The 23,653-nt window shown below is 38.1% G+C and overlaps 1 long non-coding RNA gene across 4 annotated transcripts in view; it reads right to left on the bottom strand.

The window, feature by feature from the left end:
- LOC148970657 (uncharacterized) overlaps positions 1–23,653 on the bottom strand; it is a 148,224-nt gene that overhangs the window by 69,733 nt on the left and 54,838 nt on the right. For 3 of the 4 annotated variants that reach the window (XR_016148052.1, XR_016148054.1, XR_016148053.1), the window contains one exon: positions 19,209–19,287. This is a non-coding gene — a long non-coding RNA (uncharacterized LOC148970657). Of the gene's footprint in view, positions 1–2,634; positions 2,925–19,208; positions 19,288–23,653 lie in introns of those variants that run through there. The other variant, XR_016148055.1, reaches the window with a different exon arrangement.

Below are 23,653 nucleotides of genomic sequence, written 5' to 3'. Positions count from 1 at the left end.
TTTATGAGGTAAACCCGGCCTTGGTTATGTTATACATTTGTGTATTAATCTATAAATTCAGATGTTCCATACTCCTCCTCACCATATAAATGACATATAATTGCGTCATTTATTAATTTAGTCAATATTGTGCAAAGTTACTCACTCAAACCTTTTCATTTGCACATGTCAGGTTCATTGTAGGGTCTGCAGCAAATGTAGGCATGATATAGACCGACGCCACTTTTGCGTCATCGAAGGGTAACGCCCCCTTTTGGGGGAAAACACCTCTATACTGTCTATGGGAAAACAAACGGATTCCCATGAGAACAGAACTCGCACTAGATCTGCAAAGTTTCTTGATAGCAAAAATGGCACAAACTTAAAGAAGCTAACGTTACTGAATACGGGGTTACAGAGGTTTCCCTTTGAAATGGTCGAAAACTGGATTAATGACCCCACACAGCGGCCAAATATGGACTATTCAGACATCTAACGGTACAACTATCTCGTGGAATCACCAACTAAGCACGTAGCTAGCCTTTTTTTTCATTAACACTCACAGTATGACAAACTAGACGATGAATGGATCATATTTAACTTGATTTAAGCTATTGACATAGTCTAATAAGGTAACGTTAGCTGCTAATAGCTAGTCGACAACAAAACTGTCAATAGCTTAAATCAAGTTAAATATGATCCAAGTGACATGGCCTCATCGTCTAGTAGTTTGTAATAGGCTACTGTGAGTGTGTAAATGATAAATAAATAAAAAAGGCTACTTACTTGGTGATTCCACGAGATAGTGGTAACGTTAGATGTCTGAATAGTCCATATTTGGCCGCTGTGTGGGGTCATTAATCCAGTTTTCGACCATTTCAAAGGGAAACCTCTGTAACCCCGTATTCAGTAACGTTAGCTTCTTTAAGTTTGTGCCATTTTTGCTATCAAGAAACTTTGCAGATCTAGTGCGAGTTCTGTTCTCATGGGAATCCGTTTGTTTTCCCATAGACAGTATAGAGGTGTTTTCCCCCAAAAGGGGGCGTTACCCTTCGATGACGCAAAAGTGGCGTTGGTCTATGGACTTGAGGTATAGGCAATGGGTCCCATGTCGGCCCTATTTGAATTAGCCCCGGTATGGGCCCCAAATTGGTTTGTCAATGGGTTCCATGTCATCCTATTTGAATTAGGCCATATTGGATGAATTTTTACTGTTGCCTTTAATATTCAGTAATATCAATTTGACTTCACTGACACCATCGAATGAGAACAAAACTTGAACTGAATTCAGCTGGATATTTGGATAATGACACTATTGTAATTTTGCAGCATCAACACTGCGATTGAACTGAATTAAATCAGCATTGAACTAACTCAAAGTGAATAACTGGGAGAACTGGGTCAGGCCATCCATTTGTCTATTAATCTCTAACTTCAGAGGTTCCATACTCCTCCTCACCATATAAATGACAAATCATTGTGTCGTTTTTTAATTCCAACAACGTTGTGCAAGGTTACCTGCTCAAACCTTTCCATTTGTACATGTCAGGTTTACTGTAGGGTCTACAGCAAACCCCCAATAGGCCTTATCAGATACATGCAGGATCCATTGGTCTTGGGTCAGTGCTCAGCTCGCCCACATTGTCTGGGTTTAGAAGGCTGCTGAGATCTGGATAGGAGTCACACTTGGGTCAAAATACCCATCGAGGAGATGGAGACAACAAAGCATTCTCACAAGAGAGCTGAACACAAGGAAAACCGGACTGGTTGGGATCACACCTCTGAAGAGACATGTGACGAAAAATGTAAGTAATACACACGATATGATTGATTACAGCCAATGATGAATTGCAGAATTGAAGAGCCACGACACACAAAAATAACTGCAAACCGTTATCAGAAACCCAACCAACCTTATGATTGGCTGTTTAAGTCGAATAAACCAAAGCTCTCTGTGTCACAACTCATATAGCACGAATAAGCAGGAAAACGCTTTGAAGATTAGTTTAAATGAAAAAAAGCTTTGAAGGAAAAACATGAAAAACCCTTATCGCTGCATTTGTTTGACTATATTTCCGAATTGGACTACGTGTAGCCGTTTTGAAAAAGTTCCTTATCAGCTAATCCTGGAGAGAAAATTACTGCTTTTCAGAAGTTCTCCCAGCGCCGTCTAATTGACACTCGAGAGTGAAACAAACACTGTCGTGAAGTGCTAACTATGAGAGCCACCTAAAAGAGACCAGTCTCATTAGCAAACGCTCTTTTTTTTTTTAGACTGTCCTCATAGCTAACTAGCACTCATATGATCTGAATTTGAATAAAAAACATCTATGGATCCACAGACCTCGCTTTGCTCTCTTTAAAGGAAAAATGCATGATTAGAATCTCATTCATCTACAGAAAAGAAACAAATGAATGCTAGTTAGTCTATGAACAGGATTTTGATGGCAGTTTTATTGAACTAAACGGAAGCATTTACAGCGTTTAAAATGGGATGCAGAGATTAAAGGTTAATTAGAGGAACAGAAAATGCCACAGTATAGCAGCAATTAGTAAAATTACATTTTACAGACACAAACTTTGACACATTTCGAACAATACAAGGTTAAAGAATTAGTTCACTTTTGAAAAAACTTTTGCTGATAATTTACTCACCCCCATGTCATCCAAGATGTCCATGTCTTTCTTTCCTCAGTCGAAAAGAAATTTAGGTTTTTGATGAAAACATTCCAGGATTTTTCTCCATATAATGGACTTCGATGGGAACCGGATGGTTCAGGTCCAAAAGATAGTGTTAATAACAGTTTCAGATGCAGCTTCAAATGTCTTTAAACAATATCAGAGGATGAATAAGGGTCTTATCATGCGAAACGATCGGTTATTTCAAAGCTTATTCCAAAAATGTAACTTTTCTAAGGACAAATGCTAGCCTTTCTCCATTCTGTGAGGCGCGTTTGCAACGTCACGTAGTACGTAATTACGTTCAAAAGGTCACGGGCGACGTAGCCAGAAGTACAGAGTCAGTGTGTTTACAAGTTGAACGCATAGGTTGAACGTGAAAACTAACTCAAACGCCGTTTACAAAAAAGGAATTAAAAGGTAAAACAATGATGTCAGACGATTTTGATTCTGTACTTTCGGCTACGTCGCCCATGACCTTTTGAACGTAATTACATATTACGTGACGTTGCAAACGCGCCTCACAGAATAGAGCTAGGCTAGCATTTGTCCTTAGAAAAGTTACATTTTTGGAATAAGCTTTGAAATAACCGATCGTTTCGCATGATAAGACCCTTATTCATCGTCTGATATCGTTTAAAAACATTTGAAGCTGCATCTGAAACTGTTATTAACTGTCTTTTGGACCTTGAACCATCCGGTTCCCATTGAAGTCCATTATATGGAGAAAAATCCTGGAATGTTTTCATCAAAAACCTAAATTTCTTTTCGACTGAGGAAAGAAAGACATGGACATCTTGGATGACATGGGGGTGAGTAAATTATCAGCAAAAGTTTTTTCAAAAGTGAACTAATCCTTTAAGTAAGTGGTCACAAAAAGAACTATCCCTCTAACTTAATTTTTCTGCATATTTTGATTATGTGACTTTTGATTTTCAGTTCTAATATCTTTAAAAATCATCAGATCCAAACACTTATTTCCATCCACCTGGACAAACACGTCGTCAAGACACATCCCTGTTTTGAAGACTCGGCCTGGCTTTGGGATGCACATCATCACACAGCTGCGTTCACACCCTCAAAGGCAAATGAAGGCATTGAGGATTTCTTGAAATGGAAAATTGGCAGCCGCTCTCGGGTGACGTGACCCGTGCCTGTCAGGGCGCTGAAATCTTCTTTAATGTTTCCATCTTGTTGGCTGTGCAGTGGTGTGGGGAAAGGGCAGGAAGTGAGATATTCAATAACCCTGACCTTTCTGCTCACCAGACGTGCATGGCCATTTGCCTGTTAAACAGGGACTGGTGGCCCTGAAACTACAAGTGTTAAGAAGATGAGGGTTATTACGGAGGAATGGTGATTCCTGGATCTTACAACTCGGATTTCACCAGAACTGTCCATTTTAAAATGGTTGCCTGTCAGTTATTGAGCTCTTGCAATATAAATCATTGCTGCGGGAGCCTTTCGGTCATGAATTTAATTAAGCAGCATTCTGTATTTCTTGTTGACATTAACTAGAAAGTCAGAAACAAATCAATTATTTGCTTTAAATTCTTCCCTGTAACACTTTTGATAATATTTAAGTTTTCGCAAATGCTTTAATTTGGCATTTGACATGTCAGCTAATGATGCGACCAAAGTGATATGTTTGTTCATATTGGTTTTAATTGAGATATGCCAATAATTAAAGTGCCACTATTATGCTATTTTAAAGTTTCCTAATGTTGTTTTAGAGTCTCCTAAAACAGGTTTACGTGCATCAAAGAAAGAAAAAAAAAACGGTTTGATTAATTTTCTTCATAATATACATTTGAAGAGTTCAGATGCAAAAGTCTCTAAGTGCCATTTGAAATTTTCTTCTAGAATGATCATTTTTAATCAAGCTTGTATATTTAAGTTCAGTGATTTCACTTAAATTGCAATGATAATTACCTATTAATTGTTATTTAAGTGAAATTACTGAACTTAAATATACAAGTTTGATAAAAATCATCATTAAAGAAGAAAATGTCAAATGGCATTTAGAGGCTTTTGTATCTAAACTCTTCATTTGCACATCACCACATTTTCAGTGCATACGACTCGTAAGATGAATCAATCTCTCTAAATCCCTCCTTTCGGCAAGCAACTCTGCTCTGATTGGCTAGCTAGCTCAGTCTGTTGTGATTGGTTTGCTGTGTACAGCGTACGCATCGGAAACAAAAAGCGCCCATTGCCATTACAATGCCAGCTCTGCGTGTCCTGAAGCTTCCTACACGATAAACTAACAGTAACGAACAATGACGTCAATTTTACCATATCAATGCGAGCGCAAGTCCGATAATGCAACATTTGCGTAAACATACATGCCACTTTCAAGTCAAGTGGCGTGCTATCTACACGCATTTTGAGCTATCCGCGTCGTGTATGTTCACACTGAAACGAACCATCATCTTTTGCGTGTATGTCTACGCGCCGTTAAATGTCCGAGCGAAACAAAGCAATCTGGGGAGCGATATTTTTTTCCTAGGATGGTAGGGGAAGACTCATAAACGGTATTAACCCCAGTGACGGGTAGATTTAGGGACGGGGTTGGGGTAGGTCATATATTTATATATACAGTAATGTAATGTTAAGTCAACGGCGTTCATAAATGTTGATAGCACGCCAAAAATGGAAAAATTTGGAAAAATGGCCATTTCATGAGATCAGTCTGGATAGTGAAATATTGGAAGAACTAGTTATTCAACCCGAACCTCCATCACAAGAACGACTCTAACAGGATGTTTCTCAGAGATGCACGTTTGCAATGTATACATTAGCCGAGCTCTAGAGTGAATGACTGACGTAACATAAACGTTGGTGAAACTTTTCTCAAAGTAGTGAGAATGAAAGGCAATCTGCATTAATCGAAACAGTTTTAGGATTATTCTGCTGTGTTATCGTGGAAAAGATGAATTTTAACCACTGATTCTTCACATGCTCGTCCTTTGGCATGGTCACCTTTGGCATTCTTAGTTTCTTAATTTTTAGTAGTCTAATATTATCAATTTGAATGCACTGATGCCATTAGATGAGAACAAAAAACGAACTGAATTGAGCTAAATAATGACACCATTTTCCGTATTGTGTTGCTTTATAGAAGAATCCAATTTGCTTCATAATTGACCAATTTTGCAACGTCAACACACAGTTATTGGACTGAATTAAATCAATACTGAACTGACCTGAGTTAGATAACAACATTGTCTTCTGTAGAACGTACTGGTTTACTGCTGTTTTTTATTAAGTCTTTTATTCTCTTTTTTGTGTTGCAATGAAGAAAAAGTCAAACAGGTTTGGAACGACATGAGGGTGAGCAATCTATGAAAAAATTGTACTTTTTTTAGTGTAAACTAGCCCTTTATCAATCAAAAAATCTGTATCTCACTGGGTTCCTCAAGAGTTGTCAGCATTGTGAACTCCCTCACCCAGTATTTCTCCTCAAGGATTCCACATTTCACAGCCCTGAAATCCAATCAATCGAAACTTCAAACAAAGACAGACTGAGAGAAAATGAGAGGGAGAATGAGACTGATCCCATTTTTTTCCACTCGCACACCCCGTTCGGTCATCGATTGCCACCGCAGGTGAGTAGTTAGCGCCAGCGTCTCGAGTTCGCAGTGAAGGGCCGATGACTGATCCGAGCAACACATTTAGAACTGAAACGATTTTTTTTTTTTCAGCAAATTATCGATCAACGTTTTTTTCCTTCACTCAAACCGACGCAGCAAGAAAAAAACTCAGATTAATAATAAGTGTGGATAATGAAGCATGAGCCTGAAAAGAGAATTTAGGAAGATATGGTGGGAGTTGGTCGGAACGAATAAGGGAAAAGCCCCTGCAGGGCTTCTAACGGGTTCCTTGCTGATCTTTCCCATAGATATCACACATTATAGCCCGAGACGTAAACGCCTCTCCCTGCAGAAACAGACCCCTATGATTCTGCTGCGGAGGGAGACCATTACACTCCAAGACCCGCTCAGTAACAGAGAATAATTAATGTGCCCCGCTCCCCAACCCCCAGCCCATCATTCAGAGCCTTTTGAAGTCTGCTTATTAATGATAAAGACATAACCCAGTTTGAGAGACTGTTGGCGTGTGCTTTGAAGGTTACATTTCGCTGGTGGTGATTAAACAGAAACAGTGTGATGGGGTGACTTCATAGTTGTGTATTTTGAAGAACCCATTTAAGGTATATATTTTTTTCCAAAATAGAATTCAAATCGGCAACCTTGGTGTTGCAAGCGCAATGCTTTCTGAATCAGAGATTTTGCATTTTGGATTCGAACCTGGAATCAAGCTTCGTGGCTCATTTGGTTGGGAAAGGTGTTGGGCAATGACTCTGAACGCACTTTGTCTGAATTCTTATTACAATACAAATTCCACTTAATGATTCTAGCTCCTTAATGAATCCATTAATTATTCTTTTAGTGCTCTTAAGGAACAAAATAACTTGCTCCAGTAAATCTGTGCAGTTCAGTGAGTGAGTCAAGAACATTTCTGAATGATTCAATAATTGAGTGAGGCATTCAGCCAATAGCCTGTTCATAGCCAAAATAACTTTGAATTTGGTTACATGTCGTTTTTTTACAACTTACCATATGTTTGATATTGCATCATGTAAGCAAAGTCAACAGTGATTACAAGGTGTTTGGTTTCATGTTTATGAAATTTATACACATTTCAAGGTGTTTGGGACATGTTTATGTTCTAGAATAGATGACTAGTCTATTCAGGGCTGTATTTGGAAGGCTATTAGAAAATTGCTTGCTGGGGAGTTGGTTGTAGTACCACCCCATAACCAGGTGGAGGTGCCATCAAACAATCCTATCCCCCAAAATGCCATATCCCTCAGACCTGTTCCACCCTCAGCTGGAGTTCCCATCCTTCCCAATCCCTCATACAACTTCTATAGCGCATTTCTCTCAAAGTGATGAATAATCACCACTTTCACAGATATTCAGGTTCACATGCAAACACATGCTTCACCAAAGCATCACACACACACCAATGCTGGGGAAGCTACTTTAAATCCTGTGTCTTGACCAAGTTTTTAGAGTACTACAGTCAAGAAACTCTTTAGAAAACAAGCTACTTCGTTCTTCAAGAATTACAAAATACTAACAAAAAGCATCAGGCTCCATTGAAAAGCAGCAATGAGGTTTAAAATATATAACATTCTTCTACAAAATACCACCAGACATGCACTTCAAGAACTTCCTCTGACTTGAATCAGTAATATTCCTAAAATAAATCTAATTAAAATGTCCGACATATAAAAGAAAATCAAAACATTGAAAACAAATTATTAAATGTTTTGTAACGAAACACAGCAACTTAATGAAAAAAACAGGCTGTTACTGAAAAAACAACTTTGTAAACAGCTAAACTACTGTAATTGAATAGATATGTTTATTGAAGTACATTTTCCAAGAAAATAATTTAGTCTTTCTACAAAATTTCACATTACGTAATTGCGTTGTTACTTGTCGATTTCCTTCTAATTATTTGGGATATTTAATTGCAATATCTGAATGAAAATTGTCTCAAAAGACCTTTTTTTTTTCCCTCAGTGTACTGAAGTTAAATTATCATAGCTAATTTAATGCCCTGCTTAAACCTGCGATTAAGATGTGTTTTGGTCGATCAGATCACAAGTGGACGATGCTAAACACAGTTGTAAACGGGGGCTTGTCCACTTCCACCACTTGCAGAGGTAGTCGAAAACACATTCGACCGGATTGCTTTCGTAGTGTAAAAGCTCATGTTGTCGAATGTGTTCGAACAGAAACAAAAGACCGCCTACTCATCCAACACTTAAACATTATGGGAAGCGCAGTGGCCTGGCGGGATTTAAACTTTTAAACGTTTTAAGACGACAAACATAAGCACAATGTTCACAATGTTCCATCATCATTTCTAACACACACTCACAGCGTTCGGCTTGTCTTGTGGCTGTCAAATCAGAAACGAAAGCTGCTACTCTCTGTATGTTTTCCCGCTTTCTCCTATCATGTTCATGTAAACCGTGCAAGCTTATTTAGTCTATTAGATCGAAAGATCTGAAAAAGCCCATACATTTACCCACCATAAACCCTCCCCTTGAACAAATTGGGACAGAAGTGGTTGAAAGTGGACAAAAGATACAGATTAAAACACCAGGTGTAAATGGGAAGGTATCTCCCTTGTCTACATTTGATCCGATCAAACAAAAAAAAATCTCAGGTCCTAAGTTAGTTACTTCCCCAATGTGGATGCACACTTACAGGTGAGAAAGCACAGATTTACACACATGCACATATGCCCTCGGTTCAGTGCAAGAGTGGAAAGTGTGACAAACACACTGCCTGGAAAAGCAAGTGATGAGAGGAAAGATGCAGCAACCCCCCGGCCTAGTTAAGCTTGAAGGAAGGGAGAGAGAGCGAGAGTGAGAGAGAACGTGGTTCTTTTCATTAACCGGCTGATTTTTGAAGCCTCAGTTTCCCCCTGGTTGGAGCCAGTCTACTTTAGCTCGCTCTAAACAGCCAATGCATAATTCAAAGATTCTCTTCCCTTCAAAAGGAAGCTGCTTTGAAATACTAAACTTTGAACTGCTGCATATGAAAAAAAAATATTGAGAGAGAATAGGGGGAAAATGTAAAACAAAATACTGGTGTAAGGGAGGAAGACAACAGGCAGTCGGAGTTTCATGGAGCAACTCAAGCTAAACATGAAAACGATTCTACAAAAAGGGTGAATTGCTGAAATAGTTATAGGCCATTAAAAGCATAATGAAAGTGCTGGGTGACTGCACGATTCTGGGGAGTTTCAGTTAAATAATGAACTGAAATGTGACAGGAATAACAACAGTGCCGAGCAAACTGGCTATTAGCAGTGAATGTCCAGCTAACCCAATCAGTTTAACCTGTCATATCATGACAAGAGCGGGACACATATTGGCCTCCTAAAAACAATGTGTTTGACTGAATTTTGAATAATAGTTCACTTAAAAATGAACAATTCTGCCATTATTCTGCTCATTTTATTATTATTGAGCAGCAAATCCACATTATTACACTGAACAAAATTATAAACACAACACTTTTGTTTTTGCAGCCATTTTCATGAGCTGAACTCAAAGATCTAAGACTTTTTCTATGTACACAAAAGGCCTATTTCTCTCAAATATTGGTCACAAATCTGTCTTAGGCCCTGTTTACACGAGAACGCTGAAAACGTAAAAATATTTTATCGGATGTGCCTTTCGTTTACACAAAGTTAAACCAACGCAAAAAAGTGAAACCAGAGCGGAAATCTTAAAGGGTTAGTTCACCCCAAAATGAAAATTCTGTCAGTATTTACTCACCCTCATGTTGTTCCAACCCCGTAAGACCTTCATTCATCTTCGGGACACAAATTAAGATATTTAAGATATTAAGATCGCTCCTGCATACTAGTCCATAGGCTTCTTGAGGGACTGGCTCTTGCTGTCCTCGAAAAGTCATTAAAGACATCGTTAAAATAGTCCAAGTGACTACAGGGGCTCAATCTTAAGTTTATCAAACGACGAGAACACTTTTGTGCGCAAAAAAACAACAAAAATAACGACTTTATTTCAACTATTCACTTTCTTCTCAATGAGCCAGTAGTCAGTTAACGTAGTGTGATTGCGTAGAGCTACGTCACACGTAGGCTCACTATTGGCCGACGCTGGTCATGTGTGTGATGCGTGTGACGTACAATAACAGAAGCTTACGCTATTAAACTAGTAACCTGACTCGCGCAGAGGGAGAAATAAACGAATAGTTGAAATAAAGTCGTTATTTTTGTTGTTTTTTGCGCACAAAAGTGTTCTCGTCGTTTGATAAACTTAAGATTGAGCCCCTGTAGTCACTTGGACTATTTTAACGATGTCTTTAATGACTTTTCGAGGACAGCAAGAGCCAGTCCCTCAAGAAGCCTATGGACTGTATGCAGGAGCGATCTTAATATCTTAAATATCTTAATTTGTGTTCCGAAGATGAACGAAGGTCTTACGGGGTTGGAACAACATGAGGGTGAGTAAATACTGACAGAATTTTCATTTTGGGGTGAACTAACCCTTTAAAAACGCTCCGACGCGTTTCTGTGTAAATGGTAAAAACGCAAAAGTCTGCTAGAGACAGTGAAGGCTGTACGCAGGCGCGCGGACTTGGTGTTGTTGTGTGGCAGTGCTTCACATCGCCACCTAGCCGCCTGGAGTGCATACTACATCGAATTTCACACACTCACCCATAACGCTCGTCTAAACGCAGAATAAAAAGTGATGACGCAACGCCACTTTTGCGTTTTCTCTTCAGAATCGTTTCCGTGTAAACATAGCCTAAATCTGTGTTATTGAGCACTTCTTTGCCGAGATAATCCATTCACCATTTATGTAACATTTGCAGCTATGAATTATATGAAATCCTTTGAATTGTATTCCATTCTTTGACTTCCTTAAATTCCAATACGGCTTACAATTCCGCATTGTTTCGTCGGTTCAACTAAAAGTCAAATTGAAACGTACGTAGGAATTTAATTGGGAATTAAAATGCATTCTCTGAACGGCGTACAACCCTGGGCCACACTGAAGGACAGGAGGAGAGAAAGCCGGTGAACAGCACAGAACAGAAAGAGAGAGACATCGACCAGATCAAAGCCTTTCTGGGCTTTTGCGAGCTCCTGATTGCAAACAGCAGGAGACCTGTGGTGCAGACAGCTAAAAAGCAAGCAGAAAATTTGACTTTGGTGTCAGTTTGGAGGGATAGGGCTCCCCAGGGCCTCGCGACTCCGACTGAAGCTTTCTTTAACCAGCAAATAACCCGACTCTGAGAGACAATGCAACCTTTAGATCACAAGCATCATCACCGCAGTGCTCTCAGAAGGATACCATTTGACTAATTAATTTTGAATAAAATAAATCTAAAGTTGACTGAATTAAAGGTGCAGAGGCCACCAGCGAGTGTGGTCACATTTGAGAACAGCAACACCTTTACCCGAATTACCTAGTGAACCACGTTAAACAAAGGGAATACATTTATAAAATACCTCCTTTTGTACTCAAAGGTTTTTTTTAGCAAAGTCTGGCTTAATACGTGTCCTATATATACAACATTTCATCTGGACTCCCATAAGGCACCCTGGAATGATTAAAAGTTACCTGCAATCTCTGATTACCGGTGGGTGCCCTGACTTGTGCCGCAGAATACACGTGCCCTTTTACTTAGCGGCTGTTTAATTAAAAATCCAGTCAAATGAGATTTCTGCGCAATAACAGATGATAATAGGTCACTAGACAGATAGTTGCAGTTGTCCTCCCTCATTAAAACTCTCTGGGCACCATTTATCTAATGAAAGACTCAATCTATTCATCTCTGTAGGGAAGAAAGGGACGGAATTAGTGCCACGCCAGCATGCACCAAGCCGGCGTCCACGAAGGCTAACCTGACCACTGTTAAACACAATGGTGTTTTCGCGAGATGAGACATTTTCTCATTGCGCACTGGAGATCGATGCGATTACTCTTCGGCCATCGAATGACTCATTGAATGCATTGTTTGGCTAAATGGCACTTAGCCGTAACACAATCTAGACCGGGCTAATTGTTACAATTGATGTAATTGTCCAAGTGGCAATGGGGAAATGGTTAAATGTCACCGGAGAGCTGGGAGAGATTCTGGGTGTATTTGGTTTAAAGAGACTTGCATTTCGCCAGAAGGCCACGATTAGCATGTTTTAAGTTCAAGTTTAACTAGAGGCTAAAAATACAGAAGGTTTTGTTCATTTTCCACCTCCTTTGTTTACTGAAACAAGACTAAGTATTTCAACCAATGAAGCTCTCTCTGATGAGGCAAAAAGCAGTGCCTCCTTCAAAAAAAGACAGACAGATCAAAAATATTAATCTAACCTAATTATTTTTTAATTAATTGAGCCAAAACCAAAATGCATTAGGTTGTCCCCATGTTCTCCCCTATAAATGCTTTTGAAACTGTGTTTGTTTAATCTTTCACTATAATTTAATTCAATTCTTCATTTCATGACTGTTTGAAAGGAAATATTTTTTTGAAACAACATTCAAGGTCTTACAATTTCAAAGTACATCTTAAAGCAAGTTCTCTAAACAAGAGCGGTTTGATGTGTCACTACTTGTGAAAAACTAACAGCCCTTGACTTACAGCATATGACATATCTCCACAGCCTGAACTTTAGTTCTGTTTATCCAGTTAAAAAGTCTCTTAATTGCTTCAGGTTTCTTTTAAACTCACTACAGAACTCCTCGACTGCTATAATAACTATATAAATGTCTGTAATTCAAAGCCTTCACCCTTCTGCTCTCTCATTGATGCTTGCACTGCTGTTGCCAAGAGTTTCCTTGACAGATACAGTAAAGTGCTTATGCAACACAGGGGCTTGATGTATAAACGTTGTGTACGCACAAAATGGGCATAGAAATGTGCATATGTAACTCTTACAGATCTATTCTACCCTCTCTGAACAGGACACTGGAGACTGCAGCCTCTAGAGTCAGTAGCTAGCTTGTCTCTCGAGGCCAGGAGAGTGATTCATAAAAAAAAAAAAAAAAAAGAAGAAAATTGCCATAAATATCTCTATACCGCACAGACACTCTTTAAGTGGTGTGTGTGATTTAACAACATCAAATGGGCAGGCAATAAAGTGAACAGAATGATTAAAAACTCCACTTTTCATTTAATAGCCTGATATACTTTTACTAAGGCCCCGTCCACACTACTGCGTTTTCGTTTAAAAACGGAGACCATTTGCTACGTTTGCACCTCCCGTCCACACTAAAACGGGAAAAACGAAGACCTAAAATGGAGAAGTTTAGAAACGCTGCAGCTGCGTTTTGCGTTTTGAATCTCCGGAGGGCGTTTTAGTGTGGACGAGACAAAACGGAGGAGTTTACAAACGATGACGCGGAGGCTCCCGCTCAGCTCTATGATTGGGTGTTATCAGTCATGACTTATCCTTCCCTGATTCGCCAACCAATGTTTACACCGGCGCGCGCATGCCCAGTGTTGGTGAATGGTCACGTGATCTGCGTTTTCAGTCGTTTTAATGTGGACGGAGATCAATTCTAATACGCAGACCAAACGCTGGTGTGGACGGAGATCGTATTCGTTTTAATTCTCCGTTTTTAAACGAAAACGCAATAGTGTGGACGGGGCCTAATACTTATTATAACTTATACTTATTATTTTAGTTCTTCGCTTAGGGGTAAAAAGAAGTTCAGAATACGTGAGCAAGAATAATATGTGCTGCGCGCTTTACTCTCAATGACAAAATAATCACACAACAAAATAACAAAACAGCAAGCTTTTTTTTTTAAAATAAAGCATACGAATCTGATCATAGCAATGTGGATATGTTTAAAAGACCTCTATAATTTGACACTCTTGAAACATTTGAGGGCCATCCTCTTGGACTTATGCTCTGAATTACGGCCTGTATTGGAGAGACCTTCACGGATAAATCCCGCTCTACCACTGATTTTTTCTAGGACCGTGCAGGACACCGAGGTGGCAGCATTGACTGCTGCCGTTACCTGTTCCCACTCCACAGTTTTTCTATTATTTGAAATTCCACAAGAGAGCACACCAAATACAATCCTTTTTCATGCCTCTGTCTCAGTTCCTCCACCTCACAGTCGGAGAAGTTTCTTTTTTTTTTTCCCCCTTTGCGTTTTTGATTGATTATTTTACCCAATTTATATATTGACAATTACTGGTCATTTAAAGGCACACTGTAATTTTTCACCACTAGAGGTTGCTTTTTCAAAATAAAAGGCATAGCCTGATGACGACCATGATTTTGCCGAATCATGGGAGTTGCGGTCTTCACCTCTACAGTCGGTGGAGAATACGACGGGGAGAAACATGGACTCAAAGATCTAAGACTTTTACCAACTTTAGAAGTGTGAGAATGTGTGAGAACAGAATGTGTGTGGGCCTGAATCATTATTATATTCCTCATAAAATCTCAAGGATGGCTGTACTGAATTGTGGTACATTCCGCATAAAATGAAGAAGCTCAACAAAACCAAAATTCAATTGAAACAAATTTTCCCCCGCCTGACCTGGAGATTCACATTTATATTTGAACGAATAAAATATAAATGGAACTTTCTCTGCATTTTTGGCAATACAACACAAAGCAAATCATAATTGATTACAGAAAGCTCTGCTGCATTGATGGAAGATATCACTGAAGCAATGAATCTATTGTCAAGAGTATACCTGCTCCTAATGCATCAAGGAGCTCCTTTGTCCCTCTAAACACTGTGGTTTCTCCAAGACCTCATTACCATAGTATAGTTGACTTGTGGGATCACTTTGGTCCCCTGATGCTGCTTTCATTCCAGCCAGACCTCACTGTATTTCACCCTCATTAATAAGAAATCTCATTACGCAGACTTTCATTTGATAGACTCCGCCATTGGTTTCCTGGAAGGTTCGGATATCGTTACATCAAAGGCTGCAGCGCTATTAAGCTGCGCATTGATATAGTCTCATGGGATGTGTATAATATAAATCAATAACATTATGTATACAATGAAATTGATGTTCATTTTCTCTCATATTGTGGTTGGAAAGGCCTCAATAAAAGCCTAAACACTGCTTGATCACTAGAAAAATACGAAATGACGAGAAAACCCAGGCATAATGAGACAGCTCAGCAAATCCGCTAGCCAAAGAATTGCATTAATTTACGCATTGTTAAAGTTCCTCTATACTAATGGAAACTATCTCTCTGCTAAACAAGGCTTTTCCTAGAACAACAATAAAGCGCTACTCTTCTTGTGAAGTCTCTTGACTCGTTATGCCATGTCTCCTGGTTTTAATTGTGTCAGGCAACCTTGGATATTTATTTGACTCATGGAGTCTTATGACAAACGGATTGAAGAAAGAAAGCTTGTCCTAATTGGCTATCAAAGTAAAGCTCCGGGCCCTTTGTGTTATTAGCGGCATTGATTGAATAGGGCTGACATTAAAACTGAGGAAAATTGAAAGGAAGATGCCAATGGATCAACGAAGCACACATTTGTGGATGAGAAGAGAGAATATGATTAAGTTCTGTTGCAATGGCAATGCTATCTTGCTTTTGAAATTCACCATCTGGAGTTTGTTTGTTTCCGTCAAATATATGCAAACAGATAAACACATATGCATTAGTTATGCTGTAAGAAATTTGCCTCTCACTTCTTTAGAGCCTCCTACTGGTATATATATATATATATATATATATATATATATATATATATATATATATATATATATATTCACACATTTATTTGTGTCTTTTAAAGTGTACTATTACTGGTTTTCTACAATGAAAACAAATATTAGAAACTGCACAGCAATGCCCTTGGCAACCACCCACAATACACTTGCATTGCATCATGGTGGCGACTTCTGCCCAAAACTTCTCAAGCTTCCTACAGAAAATGCAAACATTTACTTAAAATAAATAATAATAAACCGCTTCAATTATAGGACAATACAGCATTATCTGGAAACAAGTAACTTTAATAGAAAACAGCTTGCTGTTATGTATTAACACACAGCATGGAGGCATACATCCCACTCTAATCCCATTGCACGCACACATTCCAGCATTATTGGGAAGCACTGAAGCGATTTACTGTACACACACACTCGCGGCTTTGTATTCTTCATGAATTCTGCATCATTGAGAACATGCAGCCCCCACTCACAGTACCTGGATGTATTAGTGAGATGTGTCATTGTCTTATCAGAGTCTCAGTCCTCTGACACCTGCATCCCACATTGCTGTGGGAGCGTATGTTTGTCAGTCTTACGCCTTCTCTCTCTCTCTCTCTCTCTCTCTGGCAAGAGCCAGTATCCTAAGTAATGAACTGTTATTTTTGTTCATTGTCATAACTGAATGAATACTCCATCAATCTCAGTCTTTAAACAACAACAGCTAAAGAAAATGATTTCTTAGAAACAGAGAAAAGCAACTTAATTTCATACCAAGAATTAACTCCCCAATTTTCCCTGACAGTGGTTTGAAAAAAAAAGTTGCTCTTCAGGCAAAATCAAACGATTGCCTCAAAACCATTTTATCTGTGCTCAAAATCAAACAATGCTTTCAGATCAGCGATAGATCACAGCGTTGGATACTATATCAAAAAATGGAGAACACAGCGTCCAGATCATGGACACTGCAAAAATGAATATGCTTTATCTAATCAAAAAAAATTGTGGCAACAGATTACATGCAATATTATTAATTAAATTGAACACATTAAAATTGAGTAATAATTAATCAAATTAATTCCTTAAAAGTTAACCATTTAAAATGAGTAAAACGTACAAAACAAAAAACGCACATTTAAGTCACCATTATGGTGATCAGTGTATGTTTTAGGTTTGTTATAAAATTAAGGTTTTCTCCTTCAGTGATACTGCTTGTTAACATCAGGTGTCTTCAATGTTGGCAATTTAAAATAAAGAGTTCTTAATTCATCTTTGACGTCTGAGATTAATTGAGATATTTTTGTTTAATTTTTAGTTGTCAACTCTACTCATTTTAAAAGGCAAACTTTTAAGGAATAATTTGATTTATTAATCAATCAATTATAATGTGTTCAATTTAATTAATAATACTGCTTGTAATCTGTTGCCACAATTTTATTGATTAGATAAAGCATATTCATTTTTACAGTGTGAGTTACAGAAAAAAAGTACATTGTAACACAGAAAACAAATTTTGCAATCGCATAAAAAAGTATAGTATTAGTGATAAAAACGTACTTAAAGAGGTCATGAACTGGCTTTTTAAATTTTCTTATATTGTTGTCTGAGGTCAACTTATGACGTTCGCTTGGTTTTTACATTCAAAAACATCAAAATTAATAAGTAATAGGTTATCTCCTATCCTAGTTTTGAGCCTAGATTAAAAACGCTCGATTTATATTTTGATCTATTCCGATAATTTATATCATTTTTTTTTATACTCTATGGCTATACTAAAGAAACGTTAGTCACAAAAAAAAAGACTAAACAGACACCCCTCATTTTGTTTATGCTTCTTTGTTTATTATATTAAATAAAGATAACTATATATAAACTTACATCTAAACGTAATAAAGTTTTGTTACAAAGACGGGAGGAGAGTAAATTTCAGCCATAATCCCGTTTTCCTCGCTTTTCCTCCGCTTTAAATCTCCCCAACCAGAAATTGAAGAGCAGCCTTGAGTCAAATGTGGAACTTATGTGTGCATATAGCCTATTTTATAATTCTCACTATTAACTATTTGCTTATTAGCATGCATATCACAAGGATACTGGCTATGTATTAGTACTTATAAAACACATATTACACGTGGCGTTAACGTGTAACACGTGGCTTTAACAACTACCTTACTAACTATCAATAAGCCGTAATTAGGAGTTTAGGAGTCAAGTCAAGTCATCTTTATTTATATGGCACTTTTCACAATACAGATAGTATCAAAGCAGCTTCACAGTGACAATATGAAAATAATTACAAGAAATTTGTTTCTAGAATATAATTTCGTCATGATCCACATGAAGTATCGCAGATATACTGTAAACAGCAAAAATATTGTTAAAAACACTAAAGTGTGACCCACATTTCTAGAAAAAAACTATAGTCTCTGTTCTCCCATACAGTACAAACCTTTGCGTTCCCTGAGAAAAATCAAACAGTTTGATGAGAGCGAGAGTGAGCTCTAGTCACTGCATGGATAAATGAGTAAATATGTAATTAGAGAACCCTCGTTAGCGCCTCATTAGGACCCCCTCTGAGAAGGTTTAATTAGCTCAATTAGCAGTGAGGGCTCAGACCTACACTCTTCTATGTAATGCCCGCAATGGTCATACCTCCAGGGACCCCCTCTAACTCCACAAACTGTCTCAAAACTCCCTGACAGCGTAGCAATGGACCCCAAGGCTCCAGGGACACATCTCATTGCTTTGCCTCCCATGCAAACAGATGGCTTTCATAAAACGAACGAACGAACGAGCAAAAAAAAAAAAAAAAAATACCAGTGGCACCAAAAGAATTATAGGTTGTAGACTTTGTTTTCTGCATAAATGAAATGCCATTTTAGAGACTTCGCTGCTGCTTTGAAAAACATTCAATGCGGGTAGTGGAATAGGGGAAAAATGCAAGTTGTCGAGGAGCATTTTTTTCAACTTCTTTTTACCCGAGTTCCGCTTTTTTAGAATGCCGTGTTTTTGAGAGTCGGTGCAAAAGATGTGAGCGCAGCGGTCAAACACGTGGCGCGTGCTTACTTAGAAAAACAATGGATAAGTAGTGCGGTGGAATGGAAAAACGTGTCTAAACCGGCCCTTAAGTGTCAGGACTCGATCGGATCGCTCAGCGCCAGACTCCTCAGCTCTCCCCACTCGTTCCCTGTCCCCGGAATATAAACCATCTGCACCTGCTGTCACCAACAAGAGCTGTCATTTAAACCACTCTCACACCGTTGTCTGGTCTCGTCGCTCATACCTACAGTGACTCACCTCATTCCTGCCAACCTGCCTCGTCGGTCCTCCTCTTCGTCTGTCCCGAAGCATCGAGATCCTCATCTGTCATGGAGACCTGCAAGATGGACACAGAGACTGATTAGCAAGTTAAGTTTCCAGTGTGGATTCTGTACGTTTGTTGTTATCCTCGGAAGTATTTTCATTAAAAGTCTTGTTGCTTCCATTCTTGTGTTTAATATTACAGAAGCTTATTTCTGCAAACGAATAAAAATATTTTTTAATATTCCATTCTTGTGTCCAATATTACAGAAGCTTATTTCTGCAAATGAATAAAAATATTTTTTATAAAAACTTCTTTTTTAGTTTTTTTCCTCAGAATTATTTGGGTATAAAAGTAAGAATTACAAGACAAACTCGCATATGCATACTCACAAGTCAAAATGTCAGAATTATAAGACAAAAAGTTGCAATTACCTTTTTAATTTTCTTATTTCACGAATAAAAAGTAAAAAAAAAAAAAAACAGCATTTATTCAAAATATAGATCTTTTCTGACTAACACGTCCTTCTAACACGTCCTTGCTGAGTAAAAGCATTACTGACCCCAAACTTTTGAATGGTAGTGTATATTGTTACAAAAATTTTCTTTTTAGATAAATGCTATTCTTTTTTTTTTTTTTTTTTACTTTTTACAGAATAATTTCTGAAGGATCATGTGAGTAACAGCTGATGAAAATGTAGATTTGTATTATATAAATAAATTTTATTTTAAAGTATACTCAAACAGAAACCCCTTTTTAAAATTGTAATAATATTATAACTGTTTTTTTCTGTATTTTTGATCAAATAAATGCAGGCTTGATGAGCATCAAAGACTTCTTTAAAAAAAAAAAAAACATTAAAAAACAGAAATGTTTTGACCAATGTATACATCAGAAGACATCAGAATAAAAATAAAAGAACAAAAAAGCGCTGCTAGAAGTGCACAAATACACTCTTAGAAGAAAAGGTTCTATATAGAACCTTAAAAGGTTCCATCAACGCTACGTATTTGGAACCCCTAAAAGGTGCTATACAGAACCCCTTTTTAAGGGTTCAATAATAAGAACCCTTTTAGAGTTCTTCATAACCAGGAAAAAGGTTCTATTTAGAACCTTTTGGGTTCATTCATTACGAATTGTTTTGTCCTTTCCGGATTAAATATTTCATATTATTGACAAACATCAAGACCCTAAAATGTATTTATGAATGCATGTGAATGATCAAAAAAATTCAAGATATGGGGGTTAGAAAATGTATATATTTATATCATTTTATGTAGTTAATCAATATCACACAAAGAGAGCCATTTCAGTTTTTCTCCTCCAAAAATCAGCATGATTAAAATGAGATTTTAAGTTACTACAGCAGTTTAATAAACAATAATTTAATTACAACTACAAAATGTTTGAATCATGTAATATATGAATGAATAATAGCCTATAAAAAACCTTTGTGCCAAAAGGGTTCTTTCTTGTCATTATAGAACCTTTGGATTTGAGTAAAGAACCCTATATATATAGTAGAAACCCCAATGAACCCTTTTTTTAAATAGTGATACCAAGAACCGACCAATCAAATCAGACGCAAATAGGTGCAAGAAGAAAGACCAATCACAAATGCAAATCATCATGACATCAAGGCCCTGTTCTAAATCACACACTTGATGTGGATTTGTCTCGTGGCCTTTTCATTCACATACAACCATGAACTTCACAGAAACTGCAGGGTGTCCTATTTGACATTTTATTTTTGAGAAGGGTGTCCTTATCGAACAGATCATGAAGCAAGAGGAAGACTTCCAGGTACTGTATCAGTGTTCAATTTGGGACAGGGCCAAAGTGAAAGGGAAATTTTCAATTTTGATAAGTTCTTGAGTATGTAGAGCTAAATAAAAGGAATTTCAACACACAACCTTGCAAGTTGCACTTAACAGAATCCAAAAGGAATGAAACACACAGAACTGTCACAGGAAAGAATGTTTCACTGTCCACGGTGTCTAAGTTCCATTCAGGACATTTTTACTTAGATTTGAAAAGTGCAGCCATGCCCTGAGGCTATAGAGGCCTCTTCTAGAATTACAGGATAACATTCAGACAAGGTCATGTCGACAACCATTGTTTAGAGTCCACGTAAAAGTCTCAAACGCAAAACAGACGCAACCCAAGCCCCCATACTTGGGGTAAGGATTAAAAAAAAAAGACTGTTTAGACCATAACATTGAACTTCCTGTACCAAAACACACAGATGAAGAACAGGCACTCAAGGGGTCCTAAAAAGATGACATCACGTTTGACGGAGAGAGCGCCGTCCTTTATCAGATTCTCCCTAATTGGAAGTTTAATTAAAAGTTCTTTAGAACATGTTTTACCACTGGCTGGGGGAAATTGCATCAAAAAGCCTACAATGGGGACACAACCTGCCCGCGCTTCTCCAGTCAGCAGTTCTCTTTGTGAGAGGAAACACTCGCCCTATCTGAGCTCTCCGGCTTTACAGCTGTTTCATTATGGACCACAGATATCCAATTACACCAAAACGGCAAGGGCTGCTTTGGGACACGACACGCAGATCTGATTTTGATGGGAGAGGCAGATTGTACACTATCTCTCGTGTAAATCCATTAGTGCGGTATGGAAAGAGGGAAGATGCTGCCTCTAAAAGCACTATGAACATTCGCACGTCTGTTCACAAAAGGAAGTTGTGACCTCCGGTGTTGTAACAGGTGTGACTGAATTGTATATTCACCATAAATCACTATTGCAAAATGAAGCCCAAAAGGTTAATCAGGTTTTAATAGCAATAATGTACATAATGTACCTCTGCATTGCTTTGGCGAGTATATGAAACAGTGTCACCGGTAACATTTTTATGAATTCTGTGCATGAACTTCGAAGCTCGGGACAGTTAATGGATGGCACGAAGGTTTAAGCTTTGACAAGACGACAAAAGGGAGCTCATTTGGTTACTCATTACACATCTGAAGCACGCGCCTACCAATCTTTCATGTCTCCAATTGCAATTGAGTGAATAAATTCACAGTACCCTAGTAAACATAGTCGGTTATGTCTTAAGTGAACGTTAACAGTTGAGATTGAGAAAGTAACTGAGAAAGCACATGTACAGTATCAGTATAGATCCATTAATTCGCTCTTAAAGTGACAGTAGCCTAGAATTCCTGCTGCTGTTTGTTTTTAAAATTTATCAAACAATAGGATTTTTTTTTAAATGTTCATTTGTATCGTTGTTAAATTGTATTTATTTGTGCCTTTGCTTGCAATTTGATTATTTGCTATTTTATTACTGACTGCTTACGTGGCTTTAATAATGTTTGAAATTTATATTAGTAATTTTAGCTGTGGTATCGAAACTGAAATAGAGAATTGTCACTGGTATCTAAGGCCCTGTTTACATGAGGTGAAAAAACGTAAAAATATTTTATCGGATGTGCCTTTCGTTTACACGGTGACGGCGTTTTTTCGAGTTTAAAAACGCAAAAAAGTGAAACACCCTCCAGAGTGGAAATCTTATAAATGCTCCACCGTCGCAAAGGGTAAAAACGCAAAAGTCTGCTAGACAGTGAAGGTTGTACGCATGTTGTGTGGCAGCGCTCCACATTGCCACCTAGTCGCCTGGAGTGCATACTACATCGAATTTCACACACTTTTGCGTCGCCATTTGCACGCGGATTTCCCACCCACAACGCTCGTCAAAACGGAAAATAAAAAGTGATAACGCAACGCCACTTTTGCGTTTTCTCTTCAGATCGTTTCCGTGTAAACATTGCCTAACATTTTGGTGTCATTACTTCCTGTTTTTGCAGTTTCATGGCCATGCAGTAAAAAATATTTATGGCTGGTAAATTTTCTTAAGTCACTGCTGGCTATTGGCAGGTGTGGCAAAAAGTTAGTCTTAAGCCCTGCCTAAAAGCCTATGAAGGAAGACATTTGACTGTCTTCTTGTCTTGTGTAGCCTACTTTACCGCAGTGTTTTTTTATATACTTTGTCAATGAAATAAGCATCTTACAGACTCAAAGTGATACGTGAAACACTTAATACTTGAATTCTTGTCCAAAAATCTTTACAAAAAACAAAAAACAAAACATGTAGATAATGAAAACTTCCTTGAAATGTTTTTGAAAGGCTCTCCTACAAGGAGGAAAAGGTACGGCATTTCTTTTCTAGAGATGTGAAAGATTAAATGTGCATGTGTGTATGAGCAAGAAAGCCAATCTTCAATGCATGCCCATCTGGATAACAGAAGGACAGCTGCCCAGTTTCCACAAAGCATTGGATCATTTGTTCATCCATTGGCTGAGGTAGGTTGGCAATCTGTCCCATGTACAAGCTAACTTTGATACAGAGAAAAGAGCTTTGTGGTCCTCTAGTGCTTCTTTTCGGCTTAACAGCCAACAGCGACAAGCCCCAAGGTTTTGAATCAATGGA

This window comes from Pimephales promelas, chromosome 20, assembly GCF_988280905.1.
Source record: "Pimephales promelas chromosome 20, fPimPro1.hap1.1, whole genome shotgun sequence".
In the NCBI taxonomy this organism is placed as follows: Eukaryota; Metazoa; Chordata; class Actinopteri; order Cypriniformes; family Leuciscidae; genus Pimephales; species Pimephales promelas.
This window is presented reverse-complemented; position numbering and strand designations above follow the sequence as displayed.